The sequence below is a fragment of the Meriones unguiculatus genome, chromosome 18 (genome assembly GCF_030254825.1).
Source record: "Meriones unguiculatus strain TT.TT164.6M chromosome 18, Bangor_MerUng_6.1, whole genome shotgun sequence".
Taxonomy (NCBI): domain Eukaryota; kingdom Metazoa; phylum Chordata; class Mammalia; order Rodentia; family Muridae; genus Meriones; species Meriones unguiculatus.
In genome coordinates, this window is record NC_083365.1 from 15,508,047 (window position 1) to 15,519,217 (window position 11,171).

General features: G+C 44.4%; 1 pseudogene; it reads right to left on the minus strand.

Moving 5' to 3' along the window:
* Positions 1-3,068: 3,068 nt before the first annotated feature.
* Positions 3,069-3,179, minus strand: LOC132649095 (small nucleolar RNA SNORA17; annotated as a pseudogene).
* Between the last annotated feature and the right edge of the window lie 7,992 nt (positions 3,180-11,171).

Here is an 11,171-nt window from a genome sequence, read left to right on the forward strand (position 1 = left end):
AAGGCCTACTGGGTAACAGTGAGCTGCCATCTCAAGCACAAATGGACAAAATTAAAATACTTTTGAAAGTAGAAAACCACACCACAAGGTTTGTCCCATTATACAAACAGAATATTTTTAGAACTTTTTTTCTATATAATGTCCATTCTAAAGTATAAATTTAATAGTGAACTATAACTCAGAGCCCAATTTTGGGCTTTCATGTAAGTCAACACTGAACTTTTATGGAGATCTCAGATGTGAAGATTCTCTAGTGTTACCTGTTTAGTGAACTTTTAGGAAGATAGGAATTGGGTTCCACCTTACCCATTCTTTCATATCTGCTGAGGCTCATAACTCTCATTATCAAAATTATAGACCCCCCTCAAAATTCCAATGCAATTCTTCATAGGAATTGAAAAAAAAATCTCAAATTTGATATGGAAACACAAAAGACTCAGAAGAGCCAAAAGAACCCTAAACAACAACAACAAAAAAAAACAAAAACCAAAAGAAGCAACAAACCCTAGCTGTCTGAACTATCATCTTACTTGATTTTAAGCTATATTACAGAGCTATAGTATTAAAACCAGCATGATACTGGCATAAAAATAGACACAATCATCAATGGAAGAGAACTGAGGACCTACATATAATCCACACCCATTCAGCCACTTGATTTTTGACAAAGAGGTCAACAATACACACTAGAGAAAAGACAGCATCTTCAACAAATGGTGCTGATCAAACTGGATAGCTACATGTCAGGGAATGAACTAGGTCCTATCTTTCCTTCCACATAAAACTCCAAATGGACCTCAAGATAAGACATGGCACCCTGAATCAGATGGAGGAGAGAGTATGAAATAGGCTTCAACTTGCAGACACTTTCTGAACAGGACCCCAGTAGTATGAGCATTAAGACCAACAACTTATAAGTGTGATCACATGAAACTAAAATCTTCTGTATAGAAAAAGACACCATCATTCAAATGAAGATGTAGCCAAAAGAATGGGGGGAAAATCATTATCAGCTATACATTTAACAAAGGGTTAGTATCTACATATTACAAAGAACTTAAAAACCTGAACATCTACTGGGCACGATGGTGCATGCCAGTAATCTGGCAGAGGCAGGGGGATCTCTGTGAGTTCGAGGCTAGCTGTGTCTACAAAGCGAGTCCAGGACAGTTACATGACCACAGGCAGTTACACAAAGAAACCCTGTCTCTAAAAACCAACCAACCAACCAACCCTCCCCCTGAACATCAAGAAAACAAACAACCTAATTTAAAAATGGATACAGAACTAAACAGTTCTCAAAAGATGAAATACAAATGACTGAGAAATAGAAATGGCTGTCAGAGAAATAAATGCAAATTAAAACTACTTTGAAATTTCAGCTTACCCTAGTCTGAATGGCTAAATAAATAATATCAAAACAAAAAATAATGATAAATCCTGGGATACAAGTGGGGAAAGGGGACACTTATTTGTTTTTGTGGGAGTGCAAGAAGGTGCAGCCATATGGAAACCAATGTGGCTCCGTAAAAAGTTAGAAATAAGCCTGGCTGTTGTGGCACACACCTTTAATCCCAGCGCTCAGGAGACAGGGGCAGGCAAACCTCCTCTGTGAGTTCAAGGCCAGCCTACAGAACACATTCCAGGTCAGCCAGGGCTACACAGAGAAACCTTGTCTTGAAAAACCAACGAATCAACTACCACGACCACCACCACCACCAAAACCAAGAGAGGGCTAGGGGTGAATGTGCTTGGTATTTACCAGGTACTTGTACGAAAAGGTCATACTGAAACCTACTATCGTGCATAATTAACATATGCTAACATTAATTAACATTTTAAAATAGTCATGTTTTGGTTGGGTGTATTCTGGTCTCCTCCAGCCATTTTTTTTTGGGGGGGGCTGGCATATTTTTAGTGGTTCAGTACTCACCTTGCCTTATTAAATTAATTTATGGTTACCTACTATATTTAAAACAATAGAATCTGGCAGTTGATTCAAGATGGAGACGAGAGTAGCTCGGAGGAGCCCGAGAGACCCACCTTTAAAGGCTCTTAAGGGGATAGGCGGCCTTGGAGGAGTCTGCGGAACAACTGAAAAAGTCAGGTCTTACGGGAAGATGTTTTTAAAACGTGGTCTCTTGACATTGGAAGGGAAGATGGCGGAGCAGAGCCACACACGCAGCAGAGTGACAGAACTGGAGACGTAGGCGACAGGTTGGGAGTGAGGCCGCAGCGGAACGAAGAAGGTGCTGTTGCCGAGGAGGGCTGGGTAGGGCCGGCAGGCAGCCTGCAGCTCACACAGGCTCTGCCCAGCAGCAGGCGCTGCCCAGCTGCGCGATTGCCCTGGCTCTGAGCAATGGCAGGATGCCGGAGATGGAGAACTGTTCATTTTCCAGTTTGGGCCTTCTCGAAAGACCTCCACGGTCCGTGCGGCCATTGGAGGCCATGTTGATACCTGTTATGGGCAAGGAAGCTTCTTTGGCAGTGATGTCTGTGACTGCAGACTCACCATTGAGAACGAGAGACAACCTCCCCCTCCCCCCAAAGAAATATTCTAGATAGGAAGCCACCGAAGAGTCTTTAAAAGTTGTGATAGCGGTGCTCCAAGATGTGTGAAATTCCCAAATGATCAATACAAATATTCTGTTGGAAAACATGAAAAACCAGGATTCTCTCTCTCTTAGATGTGGCTCCCCGTGGCAGCACAGGCCAGGACCCCACCATGGTCCCATGTGGTACTTACTCACGTCAGGCCGTCCCTCACTACCTTCGAGTCTCCAGCTCTGCCTCTCTTCATTGTGCCCACATCCTTCCGTTTCTCTTTCTTCCATTTCTCCACCGCTTGCTTGCTCCTCTTAGTGGTGCCCGGGTCTCTGAGTGCCTGGGGTCGTCTCAGGGGTGGTCTCAGGAGTGCTTTGCCCTGCCCGTGCATTATAGCATGGGGCAGGGGTCAAAGGGTCTGCCTCCCGGGCCTGTGCGCAGACTTAGATCTTTCAACCATCCTGCTTTATTTAGGGTTCTTAAACGCTTCTCCTCCCTTCCCCCCCCTGAGCAGAGGTAGTGGAGAGAGAAGGTTATTAGGAAAAGGGGATTGTAGACACAGCCTCTCCCTTCTCTGCCACCTACTGACACACAAGCGACACAGCAGCCACACCGACAGCATCTTTAGGGGCCGGGAGTTCACGCGAGATTTAACCCCCACACACGTCTCTCGTCTCCTTAACCAAGAGGCCTTCATTTACTTATTTCTGCCTCTTACAACATTGACACTTTTGGAGTCCAGGCCAGTTATTTTGTGGAGTGTCCCTTAATGTTTGTTCCACACCCCGTTGCGATTAGATCGAGTTTTGCAGTTAGGGCAGGAACACCACAGAGCGGGCACTTTTCAGTCTTCTGTCGTGAAGTGTCCGTTGTCACATTGTCCGGTACCTGTGTTAGGTTGGCCCTATCAGGGCCCCAACTGCCAGATTCACTGGGAGGTCCACTGCGCTTTGTGACTTATATACATTGTGTGCAATGATATTTCAGATTCTATAATACTCATTTACTCTGTGTGTGTGTGTGTGTGTGTGTGTGTGTGTGTGTGTGTGTGATAAATGAGTACAGTTGTGCATATGCTATGGAGCGCATGTGGAGGTCAGAGGACAGCCTAGGGGGTCGCTCTTCACCTTCACCGTGTGTTTCTGTGTACACCAGGCCAGCTGGCCCCGTGAGCGGTTGGAGATTCTCCTGTCTTCTCCTGGGTGCACCGGGATTATGTGGCTTCTGGAGATTTGAACTTGGGTCCTCATGTGTGTGTGACAAGCATATTTACTCACTGAGCCATTTCTCCAGTCTCACAACTATCCTTTTATAGATCAACTTTCCTAAGTGATTTTAGCTCCCTTTGGTGATCCTTCTTCCCTGGAGCTGGGCTGGATGCCAGCAAGCCCCAGCATCTTTCTGTTGCCACCCCACCCCCAGCACTGAGGTAACAGGAGTGCATGGCTGGCTGGGCTTTTATGTGGGGTCTAGGGATTTGAACTTAGGCCTTTAAGTCTGCACAGCCGGTGTTCTTACCCAGTGAGCCACCTCCTCCCCAGCCCCTAATTACTGTATTTCTAGCACTCTGTCCGCACGCACTCATCGAACCCCTTTCCTTTTCTTTTAAAAATGCATTTCTTAATTATGTGTATGCATGGGTGCCCATGTGTGTTCCGTGTTCGTAAAGTGCGTGCCCCTGTGGAGGCCAGAGGAGGGGCAACAGATGCCCTGGGACTGGAGCTACAGGGCCATTATCAGCCACCCAGTGTGGGTGTCAGTAACCAAATGTAGGTCCTCTCTAAGCGAAGTCTGCGCTCTTAGCTGCTGAGCCATCGCTCCAGCCTCCCTTTTTCCTTTGCTAAAAGACAGGTATCGGTTTATGAATTTTAAAAACTTAGGATGTTACAGTTTTGAGGGGCCGGGGATCCAGCCGAGGGCCTTGCACATGTCAGGTGAGTACTTTACAGGGGCGCTGAGTCTCCGGCTCTCATTGATCTTGCTGGGCTCCAGCGCTTTTTGGCAAGCCTCAATCAATTTTTGACCACATTCTTATTTTCTGAAACTAAATATGTTCTAGTACGCCTTGCACCTTTTATCCCTGCAACGGATTATTTTTTCAAGGGACCCTGCACATGTCTATTGGACTCCGGCGTTTAGGCAGAGGCTAGAACGTGAGGTAACTTTTAATATGGGAAGTCATTGTGCCCGGTTCTTTGAGTGGACAAAGCTAGGAAATACAATATTTCCCATCCGCTAGTCCAACACCACAGGGGTTGCTCTGTCCTCTGCTCTATGTCTAAAAAGAAACCAAAATAGACATCCTTTGTGGGAAAACTGGAGCATCATTGTGTTTGTCTGTTTGGCATCTGGGAGTTCACAAGGTAGTTTTCCATGTTTCCTTATCAATAACAACACTACGACACACTTACCTTGTCAACGAAAGCTCAAGAATTTTTTTTTAACAATATTATTTCTACGATAGTCTGCAGAGTAGACAGTTAGGCGTTTCGCACTGAAAAATTATTTCCATTAATTGCGTCACTTGTTCACATTATTCATGTGAATGATGCGAGATGGGTTTAGGCTGACTAACTTTTGTGGGTTTTATTTTTGAATATCCCTTCCCCAGTGCCTCTCATATCTATTCTTACCTCCCTACCCACCCAACTTTGAGGTTTCTTCTCTGTCTGTGTGTGTTGCTCAACTACTCTTGGTGGCGGGGCCTGCCTTGGGGCGGGGTTAAAGTCACCCTGTTGAAGAAGACCGATTCTTCCTCTTCCCAGAAGCTGTCCAATGCCAACAGCTCCTCAGCGTGTGGTGGGACTTTATTCCTTCCTCTTCTCCTCCACGCTCAGATTTCGTCTAGTTTGAGTGGGTACCAGTCATTTGCATGTTGTCACACCTGCTATGAGTTCATAGGTGCAGTTGCCCTGCTGTGTCTGGAGAACACGGTTTCCTGGAACTTCCCCACCACCTCTGGATCTTGCCATTCTCCCTTTCCTTGTGGGGAGAGGTGTGGTATGACATCGTGTTTACGCCTGAGCATCCCACAGCCTCTTACTCTCTGCACATTGACTAGTTGAGGGTTTACACTGATTTCCATCTACGGCAGGAAGAAGCTTCTCTGATGAGGGCTGAGAGATTTTCTGACCGTGGATATGTCAATACGTCATTAGGAATCATTTTAATACTACATCCTTTTAGCAGCTGAATCATAGTAGTTCTCCCGCAGAGCCTATGATCTATTTAGTCACAGGCTCGTGGCACCATTAATAGTGCCAAGTATGGGTTCCAGATCATGGAACAGGCCTTAGATCCAATCAGAAAGTGGTTGGTTACTGTGGTGGTTTTATTGAGCATGTTCATTGGTGCTCTATTCACAATAGCTAGGAAATGGAGGCAACCTAAATGTCCTTTAACTGATGAACACATAATGGAAACGTGGTACATATGCCCATTATGGAATATTATTTAGCTGTTAAAAAACCTGAAAGGAGGAACTTTGCAGGCAAATGGATGGAACTAGAAAAGATCATATTGTTGAGGCAACCGAGAGCCAGGACAAATGTCACTTGTTTTCTTATCAGAGACTCCAAATATTTAGACCTAAGCTTCAAATATTTAGATCTAAGTACATATTCTGGAGTAACTGCAGAAACCAGGAAAGTAAAAAGGGGCCAGTGCTGAGGTAGGGATGTGGTAGAGCAAAGAAGAGGAAAACAGCAGGATTTAAGTGATCTGATGAGGGAAATGGGGAAAGAGGAGGTCTAACTAGGGCTGGGAAAGATGAATACAGGAAGAAGGAGGAGGGTAAAATAACAGTAAAGATATTTGAAAAGGTCATGAGGAATCACACTCTTAGCTATCTACTTAAAAAGAAAAACTTATAACACATAACTTTGCATGTAAATATACATGTAGAGTTTAAATAAAATTTTCTTATCTGGGCCGACAGTGTTCCTGCCAAGAGCCAAAGGCCACCTAACAAAACCTCTAACACCAAGCAGGAGAAGCCGTTTTTTTTGAGTTGTTGGTCAGAAATGTCCAAGAGACTCCCCAAAACATCGCATGCTTTTGTTGTTGCCCTTGGTTGTCTCCCAGAGGTAGAAGGTAAGCCTCTTTTGTGAAGACACTGTGCACTTCAGACACAGGGCCCACAGCCCCTGAGCTGGAACTGGCCTGAATGGTTGCTCCCCAAGGACTAGCTTTCAGGGCACCAGAAGGCACCATGCAAGCTTCCAAAGAACAAAAGCAGCCAACACTCTTATTGAGTTCTGACGCCTATGAACCACGTCAACTATGAGCACGGCATGATAACCCTAAGGGGCAAACAGTGGCAAGAATGACTTTTGGCAGTAACCAACAGCTCTCTAGTTGGTCTTAAGCTCTGCTCAACAAGAGGAAAATCATACCTGGTACTGGAAACCAGTGAATTTATGGATCTTGGGGTAGAACCTACAACTACCATTTTACTAAACCAGCACAATCTCTAACTACACTTTAAGTATTTGTCCTTATATCCACAGATAAGTATAGTCCTCACCCCTCATCAAGGGACCTTCTCTTTCAAGGTGTGGAGATCATCACAGAAAACCACAATCAATCAAAATGCACCTAAGGCTCAGGAAAGGAAAGAGCAGAAAGATTTTAAAAGCCAGAGATTCAGGAGTTTGCTCTGAGACTCTGTCTCCTAGGAATGTCAGAAACTACATCCATGAAGCCTAACCAACATGACTGTCCAAACATGATCTGAACAAGGACAACAACAATCAACGTGCTGAAGTAATTGGGAGGGAAGCCCCTAATCTTATTCAAAGAACCATAGGCAACTAAGGAATGCTGGGAATGGGGAAGCAGTTTTCCTCACGGAGAGCATACCAATTGGTTATTCAATCAAATGGTCAGCCTTGGAGACATGCATACGAGTAACATCATACAGACTGAGCAGGTTGCGTTTATGTATTCAGGAATATATATGTATATTTATGCACATATGTGCGTAACAACAATTAATGAAAAAAGAGGCCATGGATTTGAAAGAGAACAAGAAGGATGTATGCGAGGGTTTGGAGGGAGGAAAGGAAAGGGGAAAATGATGTGATCAAAATTGTAATTCAAAATAAGGAAATAATTGGCAATATAAGTTACTTTAGAGGAAAACAGGCTAGGGATCTAAACAGAGTGTTCAAAAGAAAATATAAAAATAGCTAAGAAACACCTAAAAAAAAAATTTGATCATCTTTAGTAATTAGGGAATTTCAAATTAAAAGCACTTTGAGATTTCATCTCACCCCAGGCAGATGGCTACACTTAACAGAACCAACAACAAATGCTGGCAAAGTTGGGGGAAAGACGCTGTTGGTGAAAACACAACTAGTGTGCCCACTCTGAACATCAGTCAGCAGAATCCTCAAAAAACCAAAAAGAAATGTACTGTACGGCCCAGCTATCCCACTCATTCGCATGTACCCAAAGGACTCACCGTCTCTACCCCACAGACATGTGCTTAGCCACGTTCACTGCTGCCGTATGCACAACAGTTAGAGAAAGAAAAAAATCTGTATATCTCTCAGCAGATGGAGGGATGGTGAAAATGTGGTAACGTACACAGTGGAGTACTATCTCTCGCTAAGGAAAAAGAAAATGATGAAAATTTCAGGTAAACGGACGGACCCAGAAAAGATTATATTGAGCCTGAGAGAGAAACACCGCTTGTTCCCTCTCCCCCGTGGGTCCAAGCTCCCAGTTCTCAGAGTTTGAAAGGAATAACAGAACAGGGTGATATGAAGGAGAAAAATGAAAGGGGACAGCAACCGGCAGGGGTTCAGTCAATACGGAAGGAGAAGGGGGCGGGGGCAGTGACAAATTTTACACCAACATTGTTTGATAAAGCCTCAATGAACTGTATCACTTTATATGCAACTAAATTACATATCTTAAACACAGTTATGCTACTCGGGCTGACAATGCTCATCGCAAGAACCATAGATAAACCCCTCCCCCAGTACCCTCTTTTGAGTGGTGGTTGGGGTAGCTCGAGCAACTCCCCAAACAATATAGATTATCCGTGAGGCCTCTCAGAGGCTGAGGGAAGACACCACACACGCAGGACCCAGGACTAGCATGGTCTGAGCTGGATCTAACCGAAAGTCTCCTTCCTGTGGCCTGGCTTCCATAGTACCGGAAAGTTTTATGTAACCAGACAAGGGAAAACAATTAGTCCTACCACCAGCTGTGATGATGCCCATGAGCCATGACATGGCAAGACATGCCCAACAGTGGCACTCATGTGTTGGTGGCACCCAATAGCTGTCTAGCTGGACTTAAACCCACTCAGCAGGAGGGAGATCATGCCTGGTACTGGGAGATCATGCCAGCTCCCTACCTACCATTAGTGAGGTCATGGATCTTAGAGGAGAATCTAGGACAACCAGTTTACTAGACCAGCACTATTCCTAACGGTTTTAAATCTTCTTATTCCTGCAGATAAAGGAAGCTACCATCCAGCATCAAAGAAGCTGCTCTTTGCACCAAAAGAAAACTGTTAACAGAAAACCACAGCTGGACACAAGACAGAGATAACGGTTCCTGGGAACCCCAGCACGAGGAGATACATCTTCTTCACAGCTCCTATGTCCACCCAATGCAAGATGTCAGCCCTGAAATCGCATCCACACACACAGCAAGCAGGGGCTCAGCAGGTTGTACATATATATAACAATAATAATAAAAAAGAGGCTATCTATTTGAGAGTGAGAGAAGAGACAAAGAAAATGTTGGAAGGAGGGAACTTGGAAGGAGTTGGAGGGAGGCAAGGGAATGTAGAAAGTGATGCAATTGCATTTTGATTAAAATGTATTAAAGTTAATACATGTTAAAGTCATTCTGTCGTTTGCCTGTCATTGCACACCATGTATCCTTTTTCTGAAAATCACAAATCTCACTAGTTTCTGCATAAACTTCTTGTACTTTCTCTTTGCAAGCACATTCTATTATTTATATATTCTTCTCATTTTCATTTTCTTGTGCAAAAATATTTTCATTCAGAATTCCTCTTACTTATGTTTCTAACGAGCAGTTTTGGCTGGATAGCAATATTGTTTGTTAGTTTTTTGATGAGGGAACAAAGTTAAAAATTTCAAAGAAGCCTCCAATGACTGATAAAATATTTTCCAGTTTTGTTTTACATATGCTAGATCAAAAAGGAGGGCAGAAACAAAATAAAAAGACAGAAAGATAGTATGACATAAATGAAGACTGCGGAGAGCCTTAGCCGAAGTTGCCTTCATTCCTATTGTCCACTAGATGGCAGTAACTCCCTGAGAATAGCATTTAAAAATTTTTATTTAACTTTTATTAATTACACTTTATTCACTCTGTGTCCCCCCATAAGCCCCTCCCTACTCTCTTTCCAATCCCACCCTTCTTCCCCCTTTTCTACACATGCCCCTCCCCCAGTCCACTCATAGGGGAGGTCTTCTTCCCCTTCCTTCTGATCTTAGTCTATCAGGTCTCATCAGGAGTGGCTGCATTATCATCTTCTGTGGCCTGGTAAGGCTGCTCCCCTCTGGGGGGGGGGGGTGATCAAAGAGCAGATTATGTCAGAGGCAGTCCCTGATCCCCTTACTAGGGAACCCACTTGGACACTGAACTGCCATGGGCTACATCTGTGCAGGGGTTCTGGGTTATCTCCATGAATAGTCCTTGGTTGGAGTATGAGTCTCTGGGAAGTTCCCTGTGTTCCAATTTTCTTGTTCTGTTGCTCTCCTTGTGGAGTTCCTGTCCTCTCCAGCTCTTAATATTTCCCACTTCTTACATAAGATTCCATTCACTCTGCCCAACAGTTGGCCATCAGGCTCAGCATCTGCTTTGATACTCTGCAGGGCAGAGGCTTTCAGAGGCCCTCTGTGGCAGAATAGCATTCTTATGGGGTCTGAAAAAAAACCAAAAACAAAAACGTGAAGGATCGTCTACTTGGAAAGGTGCAGCATGCTTGGGACAGAGTTTCTCCCCAGAGAAATCTTCTAAAAACACATACTCTTCAAGTGGTAGAGATTCAGCTATAAATGTTTGCATTCTTCAATAACCTATTATTAGAGTAAAAAAAGACTGCCAGATAACCAGTTTATTATTGATTTGTGATGGACGGCCTCTCACATCAGGTAAGACGCTGCCAACAGCGGAAGTTGCAGAATAAGACTCAGCAAGACTTCTTCTTACCCTTAATGAAGATCGCAGTTAAAGTATTTTATTTTCTTATTTTTACTTCAACTATGATCCTGATATTGAAAACTAGCGAAAAAAATAGAACCCAGAATCAAACAAAACATCAAGATTCATTCCAAATGAGATTACATCTCACAGCCCTTTCAGAAATGGTGGGAGAGGCTTCGTACGTCTGACTGACTCCACAGGCCTTGGTCTTGTCACTGCATCTTGTGGCTCTGCCAGAGGCAGGCTCCAAGGGCTGCAGGCAGGACCCAGGATTCATCCTGCCTCACAAACAGACTCGCTGAGGGTCTGGGGAGCGCCCCACGGCCTGTGGGCTGCATGAGGCCTTGGGGTCCTGCTCTTCATCCTGCTGTTTTGTGCTCTGCCTGTGTCACCTGCTCCTAACGGCTGTGCTTGGGTTCCCTGGCATGGGA